A 10,167-nucleotide genomic window follows, 5' to 3' on the forward strand; every position below is an offset into this window, starting at 1 on the left:
GTCTGTCAGACAATATTTTTAAACAAACTTTCCTAGCACTGAGCATCATCTTATACTTCAGGCTTTGGGTGATTGATGCATTTCCATTCCAGATATGTCAGGAGTCAAAGTAATGTTTTATTTTACTTTTATATCCAAGGTGTCATTTCTACAAATCTTAAACATGCTCTGGAAAGTTTCAGGCCAGTTTTGAACAGCTATTTAATGAACTGTGAACAAATCTCTGCAGTAAATTGTTTTTATATATAGTAGAATCACTTTCTATACAAGCGCCTTAAAGCTCAGTTATCAAACATTACTAGAAATGGAACTTGCACTATGTAGGCCAATTTTTAACATGTTGCCATCATTAAAAAATATTCTAGTGAAGTTTATCCTTTTTTATCTACCTGCAAAAATAGCAAGATCAGGTCTAGTATGGTTTGGTAAAATTAACATTAGACTGGGGGCATGTTTTACACAGTTTACACAGATTTATTCATCCTCTCAGCAGATTATTTTTTCCTGTCCACATGGCTTGTCCATGTAACTTCTCTACCCCACTTTATTGGAGGATTGTGCATGTATGGCCACTTGAACTAGGACTGCCTATATGATTTACCCCTCTCAATTAAATGTAAACAGAAATGGAATGTGGCATTTCAAAGAGTAGTTTTAAGAGGGAGATATGGTTAGCAATGTCCTTTCCTTCCTCTACAGAAAGTAGCAATGTTGAAGATAAAATCTCCTTTTTAAGCCTGAGTTCTAACATGAAGACACCATGGATTAAAACAACAGGTAAACATGTTGTAAACATCAACTGACATTTGATGTGGGAGAGAAAAGCCTTAATTGTTGTGTTCCTACTACAATTCTGAGGTTATTCGTTACCACTACAAGATGTAGCCTATGCTGACTATTATTTTCAAACTACCAGTCTGTTTTTATAAATTCTTATTAAATTGATATGATTGTTTCAATTCCTGAGGTTTCATAGTCATTCAAATAGAGTACAATAATATACTGTTAAATGAAATTCAAATTCATTTATTCACCATTTACTTATTCATTCAAAACTATTTACAACAGTTTTATTATATGAATGACCTTGTACTTGTACTGGAACACATCAATGAGCAAGAAAGGCAATGTCTTCATCTAGCTTATAACCATGGAGAATAACAGAATGCTGTTGAAGCTAGATTGACCAAGAAAATAAAAGAACTAACCCAAATTGCTAAAGTTGAAAGAGGGGACATACTACTGATCTTACAGAAATAAAAATTATTTTAAAAATATGATAGTTGTACAACAACAAATGAGTGAATCCAGCTGAAATTAGCAAAATCCTAGGAAGAGTCAAATTACTGAAAATGATTTAAGAAGTAACTGAAAAGCTGAATAAATAATATTAAGCAAAGGGATACATTAGTAATTAGAAAATATTTCACAAATACAATCTCAGACTCAGATGGCTTCATTAGTGAATTCTACCAAATAGTTAAATAAAAATTAACATCCATTTTTCTCGAACTGTTTCCACTAAAGAAAGAGGAGAAAGATATCTCAGCTCACTTTGTATATTCAGTATTACCCTAATTCCAGTATTAGACCAAAGCACTACAAGAAAAGAAAATAATGGGTCACTATACCTTACAAATATAAACAAAAAGATACTCAACAATATACTAGTAAACTAAATCCACCAAAACAAAAAGAGGAATAAATCTTATGACAGAGGTGCAATGATCTCAAGAATGCAAGAGTTGTTCAAACAAACAAACAAATCAATGTATTATATCATAAAAATAAAAGACAAAGGTCACTATGTCATTTCAATAGATGTAGAAAAGTATTTCACAAAATGAAACACTCTTCCATGATAAAATATTCAACAAACTCGTAAAAGGAGACATCTTCCTCAACCTGATAATGGGCATCTAAGAAAAACCTATAGTTAAGGTTGTACTTAAATAGGAAAGACTGAAGGATTTCACCCAAAGATTAGGAAAAAGACAAAACACCTTCCCAGGCTCTTATCGTTAAACATTGTACTAAAGAATCTAGTAGGTGAAATTAAGAAAAAGAAATAAAAGGCATACATATTAGAATATAAGAAATAAAACAATATTTGTGGATGACATGAACTTCCACATAGAAAATTCTAAGAAATCAATACTTTTGATTCCTTCAAAACCAATTAGATAAATGAGTTGAGCAGGTTGAAGGATACAGATCAATATATAAAATCAACTGTACTTCTAGGCATTAAAGATGAACAATTATAAAATAAAATTTAGCAAACAATTATATTTAAAATAACATTGAAAAGAATAAAATATTGAAACATTTAAAAATAAATTTAACAAAAGAAGACTAATATACCAAAAACTTCAAAGCATTGAAAAAAATAAAAGAAGTCTAAAGAAATAGAAAGACACCTCATGTACATGAATTGAAAAATAATATTGTTAAGATGGAATGATCCACAAATTCATGTATAGTTCAAAATAAAGAAACAAAATCCCTGTCAAATTACTAGGGGGTTTGTTGAAGAAACTGACAAACTAATTCTATGGCACTCTTTTTTTTCCCTAGCTCTATTGAGATTTGGTTTACAAGTGAAAATTGTATATATTCCAGTTGTATAATGGGATTTTTTTTCCTGAGGGTGTATGGTGTGATAATTATACACACACACACACACACACACACACATATTATAAAATGCAAACTAATTCTACAATTTATTTGAAAATGCAAGGGACCAAGAATAAGCCAAACAAACTTGTGGAAGAAGAACAATCCTGAAGCACTCACACTTCTAGACCTCAAAACTTATTAAGAAACTACAGTAATCAAGAGTTTATGATACTGGCATAAGGGAAGATATACAAACCAATATATAGAATTGAGAATCCAGAAACAAATCCTTATATTTATGCCAAATGACTTCCCAGAAGAATGATGAATATATTTTAAGGAGAAAGAATAGTCCATTTTATAAAGAGTGGGAAGATAATTGGTCCACATGTACAGCTGTATACCATATCTGTACCATTTACAATTATTAACATGAAATGGTCCAGTTCCTAGACCTGCATATGTGGTGGAAATGCTCTACCAGCAACCACATCATCCACACCAAGGATCATGTACTCATCCAGATGTACATGTTGGAGGGGTCAAGGTGACAGGCAGGTTGAACAGTCAGTTTAAAACCTTTGCTATCTGTGGGGCCATTTGCAGGATGGGCGAGTCAGATGACTCCATCTTCCAACTGCCCAAGGCCTCTGGCACCATTTCAAAGAACTTCTGACTGGAAAGGATCATAAATGTGGAATAGTTGTCATAGATAAAGAGCAATGCTCTCCCCTCAAAAAGAAAGTATTTGTAAATCATACATCTGACAAGAGTCTAACATCAAGAATATGTAAAGAACTTGTATATATAACCTGTATATATAATATATAAAGAACTCAACAATATAAAGATAACGCAATTAAAAATGGGCATATATTTTGAACATACAGTTCTCCAAAGAAGATATGTAAATGGGAAATAAATACATAAAAAGATTTTAGATATCATAGGTCATTACAAAACATAAATTAAAACCTCAGTAAATGACCACATCACACACACAGCATGAAAATAATAAGGCAGGTATTAACAAACATTAGTGCAGTTGTGAAGAAACTGGAATCCTCATACATTGCTGTGGGAATATAAAATGGTGAGGCTGCTTTAGAAACAGGTTTCACTGCTCCTCAAAACATTAAGCATAATGTAACCATATGATCAACCACTTCTACTCTCTACGTATATGCACACGAGAAGCAAAAACACACTGAAATCTGTACAAGAATATTAATGAAGACATTAGTCATAATACGTAAAAAGGGAAAACATCTCATTCTATCAACTGATGAATAGATAAGCAAAATGTACAAAATCCGTGAAGTGGAATGTTATTCATCCATGAAAAGGAATCATGTTCTGGTACATGCAGCCACATAGGTGATTCTGAAAAACATACATTTATGTGAAAGAAACAAGATACGAAAAGTCACATGTTGCATGATTCCTTTTATATGACATATCCAGAACAGGTAAATCTATACAGACAGAAAGGACAGCAGTGATTTCCAGGAGCTGGAGGAAAAGAAAATTTGTTTATAGAACTATATAACTTTACAGAGTTATATAGTTGAAATATGGACTATGTGGTTGGATATAGAAATCTTTACCTCCCAGGAAAATACAGTCTGAGGAAAAACATTTAGATATGATTCATGTATTAATAGTAATTAAGCCTTGGACCAATATGAATTTAGGAAGAAAGAGTGTAGAAAACAACAAAATACTCAGACACTACTTAAATGACAGGTGGAAGAGTTGGTGACAAGAGAAGACGAGAGTGAGTGAGAGGAGGAAGACAGATATCGCTGTGGAAGAAAAGGCGTAGCAGTTTTTCAAGCAAAGGTGAGTAAACCATAGGCCCAAATGATGTTAAGAGGTTAGGAAAGATGACGACAAATGTACATGTTGGACACTGTCATAGAGAGGCGACCAGAGCACCTAGTAACTTCACTAGTGGAAAAACTAGGGCCAAAATTACATTCTAATGAAATAAAAAGTGACTCTAGCTCAATATGGTCTTTGCAAGAAATTTGTGATTAGGAGAAAAGCAATAAGGCTGCGTGAAAATTAAAATTATGAACCTTTTTCTTCTACACTGTACTCACTGAATACAAATGCAAATTCATTAGTTATGTTAATGGTGTAATTCAATCTCAATGTTCCTTTTATGAAAAATAGCGGTTTTAGTTGAGATAATCTAAGAATCTTTGCAATTTCATGATAAAGAATTAAAAATACTGTCAATATTTTTAATTTTATGTTTTCCTGTAACATTTGAAGGACTATTTTACTATCTTTATTTATAAAAACACATGAATATTATACATGTAGTCAAGCCAAAATGAATTAGTGATTATTTAAAATGAAAAAAATTATTACATGGAGTATTGCTGTAGGAACATTTAAACTGTATATTAAATCTACAGAAGGAATGGTGGGATATATGAATATTACATTAATTTGATTAAAGTCCCCCATGGTGACATCCCGCTTGAACCAATCTGTGCAATTAACACTTCTTGCCCTCCCCTCATCAAAAAAAAAGCACTCTCTCGTTTCCTAAGAATACCAATTTATCCTAAATCTTAAGCAATCTAATAATCAGACATACTGTGAATATCTAAAAAACTTAAAATTCGTGTTTTAACCCTTGAGAGGAAGGGCTTATTTTCATTTTTAGAAGAAATTTGCTAACAAATTAATTTTGGTTGTGCAATATATGTGAAACTTTCTGGCCTAAACATACTCCAAGCACCCCCATACTTCAGTCACACATTATGCACCATTCTTACATTAGGCTGACTAATTTTCATTTTCACCATTTTGTTCAGTTAAAATATTACAAAGAATTTTATCAGTACTGTCCTCTGGGTGGCATTCTGACTGTTGCTAGGGTAAACATATAAATATGAAATAGTCAAAAACTCAAGCTTTTTGAAGGAATCCATGAGATTCTAGGTTGAACCTCACCCTGTCCTATTATAAGCTGTGTAAAATTGGGCCAATTACTTAATCTCCCTAACCATTAATATTTTCATGAGAATTAAAGTAATATTAGAAATGGTATGGAATTAAGGGAGCCTGGATGACTCAATTGGTTGAGCATAGGACTCTTCAGCTCAGGTCATGATCTCATGGTTTGTGAGTTCTAGCCCCGCATTCCACTCTACTTTGACAAGACGGGGCCTGCTTAGTATTCTCTCTCTCCCTCTCTCTCTACCCCTGTGTGCTCTCTCTCAAAATAAATAAATAAACTTAAAAAAAGAAATGTTGTTAAATTAAATACAAACAATTCAGGTAAGACATGTAAGCAGGTAAAACAGTTACTATTGACCCTTGAACATTACAGTACTTGCCTGCCATTGTACTTGAAAATCCCCTGTAACTTTTGACCCCTCCCAAACCTAACTAGTAATAGCCTACTGCTGACCAGAAGCCTTACCAATAACACAAACAGTTTACTAACACATATTTTGTATGTTATATGTATTGGATACTGTATTCTTTTTTTTTTTTAATGTTTTTATTTATTTCTAGGAGAGAGAGAGAGACAGCGTGAGCAGGGAAGGGTCAGAGGGAGAGGGAGACACAGACTCTGAAGCAGGCTCCAGGCTCCGAGCTGGCTGTCAGCACAGAGCCCGACGCAGGGCTCGAACCCACGAACCGTGAGATCATGACCTAAGCGAAAGTCGGACGCTTAACCGACTAAGCCACCCAGGCGCCCCATTGGATACTGTATTCTTAAAGTAAGTGAGAAAAAAGAAAATGTTATTAAGAAAATCATAATGAAGGGAAGATGCATTTACAGCACTGTACCATATTTTTAAAAATCTACGTATAAGTGAACCCACAGTGTTCAGAGCCCTATTGATCAAGGGTTAACTGTACTAGGCACACAGTAAACACTAGATAAATCTAATCTATGATGATAATGATAAGGAGCAATGATTTTTATTTCCTTTAACTAAAAATGGTGTACCTTATTCAATTGTGACAGTACAAACTCTTAGAATTATTTTCCAAATTAGAAGGAGTTCCTGTTACTACAATGAAAATCTTCATTTTTGAAAAATGCCTTCAATTTCACTAATTCATTTTTTCAAGTTGAGGATTTCAATCACCTCATAGGATTTTCTCTAAAATTTACCATGTATGGTGATTTTAGAAACTTGTGAACTTAAAGTTTATTCCTAATAGTTTAAATATATAAAATTTAATATGCCAAGTAATGAAAATATCATTAATTTTTCATGTCTCAACAAAGGAGTCAAGCTCAGGTTTTCCAGTCACATAATTTAGAAGTGTTCTCTATCAAAGCACATATTTATTCACACCAACCATTCTATTCATTATAAGGCATTGTTAATGTTATTACAAAAAAGGACACCCAGCAATGTAAACGTAGTGACTGATTATTATGAGTATAATAAACTCCATATTCACAAGATACAGTCTTTTGGCATTGTAAATTCTATATTTAATCTATCTGTGTATGTATATGCATGATACCTTCTATGGAAACACTAAGGATCTTTGACAAGATTGTCAATAAAATATGAAAGAATGTCTTTATTATCTTAAACTGCATAGTGCTCTAAAGCCAAAGTGAAAGGATTAGCACTGTGTTCAAAGGCCGATGCCAAAAGTAGCCCTTTCATCTTTTAGTGAATTCCCAGATGTCTGGGCAAAGGCACAGACTTCAAGGGGCAGAGAATTTCATAACCTTGGTTATACAGTGTATTTCTTTGGTGATTATAAAAGAAGGCAATAATTTGCTGAGGTCTAAAATAACATATCATATTGCTAAGGTGGGCATTTTGTTTCACACTCTTTCAGAGTCTGCATGCTATAAAAATAGGTAACAGAAAAGTGAATTTTTGAATGGGGTATGGGATTAGAATTACCATGTAGATAATTCCACATCTCCAATATTATATTAATAGTCTTTTAAATTTTTATCTAGGTTCTTTGTTTTATATATGTATGCACATTCCTTTTGGGAAGACTATATGCAGGAAAATAGTTATGCATGTATGCGTATGAGCACTGTGTAATATTTAAAGGCACGCCTTATGCTGAACAGTGTCTCCCTCTCATAGTTTTGTGTCACTCAGTGTTATGCCCTGGATTTCTGAATCTCCATAATGGCTTGCCCATATTTTTGCTGAATCACTTTAGTTTCATTTGGATCAATTTTACATAAATGCTAAACAATTGTTGTTTTTGAGGTACTGGGGATAATAAGAGAGAAAAAGGGAGAAGAGGAAAGTTAGAGAGAGTGGGAAGCAGAAGGGGAGAAGGGGAGAGAGAAAAAGCATGCTTCTAAGCTTAGATATGTGAATCATTTCAAGTTTTTTTTTTAATTTAAATCCAAGTTAGTTAACATACAGTGTAATAATGGTTTCAGGTCTAGAGTTTAGTGATTCATCACTTACATATAGCACCCGGTGCTCATCCCAACCAGTGGCCTCCTTAATGCCCATCACCCATTTAGCCCATCTTGCACCCAACACTCCTCAGCTTGTTCTCTGTATTTAAAAGTCTTCTATGATTTTCTCCCTCTCTGTTTCTTATTTTTCCTTCCTTTCTCCTCTGTTCATCTGTTTTGTTTCTTAAATTCCACATATGAGTGAAATCATGATATTTATCTTTCTCTCACTGACTTACTTCACTTAGCATAATGCACTCTAGTTCCATCCACATTCTTGCAAATGGCAAGATTTAAATCAGAAAGACATAGACAAAGTCATATTGATTAAAATAAAGGCTCATATACCTGATGAAGTAAACCAAAAACATCAACAAAAAATTAATATAGCTTAAAAGTAAACTTAAGCTGTTGTGTCTGCTGCTATAATTTTAGTATATGATTCTGAGAGTGTATAACCCATACAGGGAATTTCACAGGATGTGATTGCACAGTCACTCCCTCAAAAAAGGAATAGGAATGAAAAAAAAAGACTTCATATTTAATATAGCTTGATGCCTAGAACATATGAATTAACTCCCATGTGAAGTTCACCATAGTCCACATTTAAAAAAATCACATTAGCTGTGTGATGTCAGTAAGTATTGATAAATTACAAAAAATAGCCAATGCAGGGAAACATGACCTTTAAGATTTTAAAAAGTCAATGATTTCCCAGAAGTTTTTTCTGCTTATTAGATATTGCCTGTCTTCTTTTGTACACAAAATTCATTTACTCAACAAATAATAAGTATTTGATACATGCAAGGTACTGGGCTGGATCTAGAGAGAATACAAAGATTTATAAAATGTGATGCCTAACCTGAAGAAATTTACAAATGAGTTTGAAAGAAAAAAAAAAGAGACCCAAATATCACATAAAGCAATATTATCATTATAATATAAATGGCACATAGGAAGTTCTCGTGATCTTCTAAGAAAGCAGAAATGATCCTTGAGAGAAGCTATTAGGATCTTGAGATGACACTGTAGATATGTTAAAGCAGTCGTAGTTATAAAGGGTTTTGTTTAAACAATGATATTTTTAAATTAACATATTATTAAACATTTACTATATCCAGACTTTATAGTAGATCCTAAGACTCTAAATATAATGGAATTCGTTTCCTGAAATTGACAGCTCATAGTCTTCTGAAAGAAACAGATACACGGTTAGAATTGTGTCTTCAGTGTGTTAACAGATGCAACAATAATGCTGAAAAAGATTTACACAAAAGACACAGGCTTCAGAAGACAGATTAATCATGATTAGTTAGAGAAACAATCTAGAATTTTTAGGGAACTAGAATGAAAGGAAGAAATGGTAATATTGATGAAGGAAAGTAGAGCAAAATTTGGCAAGACCATTAGAGACAATAGTATGAAGCAAAAAAGAAGTTACTGAAGTATTTTAAATAGAATAAGGAAATGATAAAATGTAGTTTTCCTGTGTGAGCCATAACCATCCTTGCCCTGCTTTCATTCTTGTTGATGTATGTTGGACTTTTCACTTCTCTTTAATTACACTCTCACACAGATTGAAGTGATTATTTTTCTATATTTTTGTAATTGCAATTGTCTTTATTAATGTCATTTTAGGTATTCTTCTTCACATTTTAAGTTTTTTATCTTTAATTGCTTTTAGTTAACATATAGTGTTGTATTGGATTCAGGTGTACAAGATAGTGATCCAACAGCTCTATACATCCTCTTTACCTTTTTGAAACTGCAGAAAACTGTTTTCTTTCATGAATATTGTACCTAATTTTCCTTCAAAGTTCATGCTAAACAATAATTCTTTGAAGTGCTTCTAATTTGAATACTTGTTTTATACATTCCTTACCGAGGGTTCACACAGACATACACATACACACTCACTTACTGCTTTATCATTGTTACAGAGGATGTTAATTTTTTAATGTGATGAGTCGATTTATAAAATAAAATGAAGTGTAACTTCTACTGATTACATTTAATCTTCCCACAGTGTTGAATCTCAGTAAGCTATATTAATGGTATGACTAAGTATCACATATCATTCCAACTAATAGATTATCCACAGTCAGACTAAAAGATAA

At 32.8% G+C, this 10,167-nt stretch overlaps 1 pseudogene; it reads left to right on the forward strand.

Moving 5' to 3' along the window:
* Positions 1 to 3,059: 3,059 nt before the first annotated feature.
* LOC144234748 (small ribosomal subunit protein eS21 pseudogene) lies at positions 3,060 to 3,298 on the forward strand (annotated as a pseudogene).
* The last annotated feature ends 6,869 nt before the right edge of the window (positions 3,299 to 10,167 follow it).

Source organism: Crocuta crocuta, unplaced genomic scaffold (assembly GCF_008692635.1).
Source record: "Crocuta crocuta isolate KB4526 unplaced genomic scaffold, BGI_CrCroc_1.0 scaffold709, whole genome shotgun sequence".
Lineage (NCBI taxonomy): Eukaryota > Metazoa > Chordata > Mammalia > Carnivora > Hyaenidae > Crocuta > Crocuta crocuta.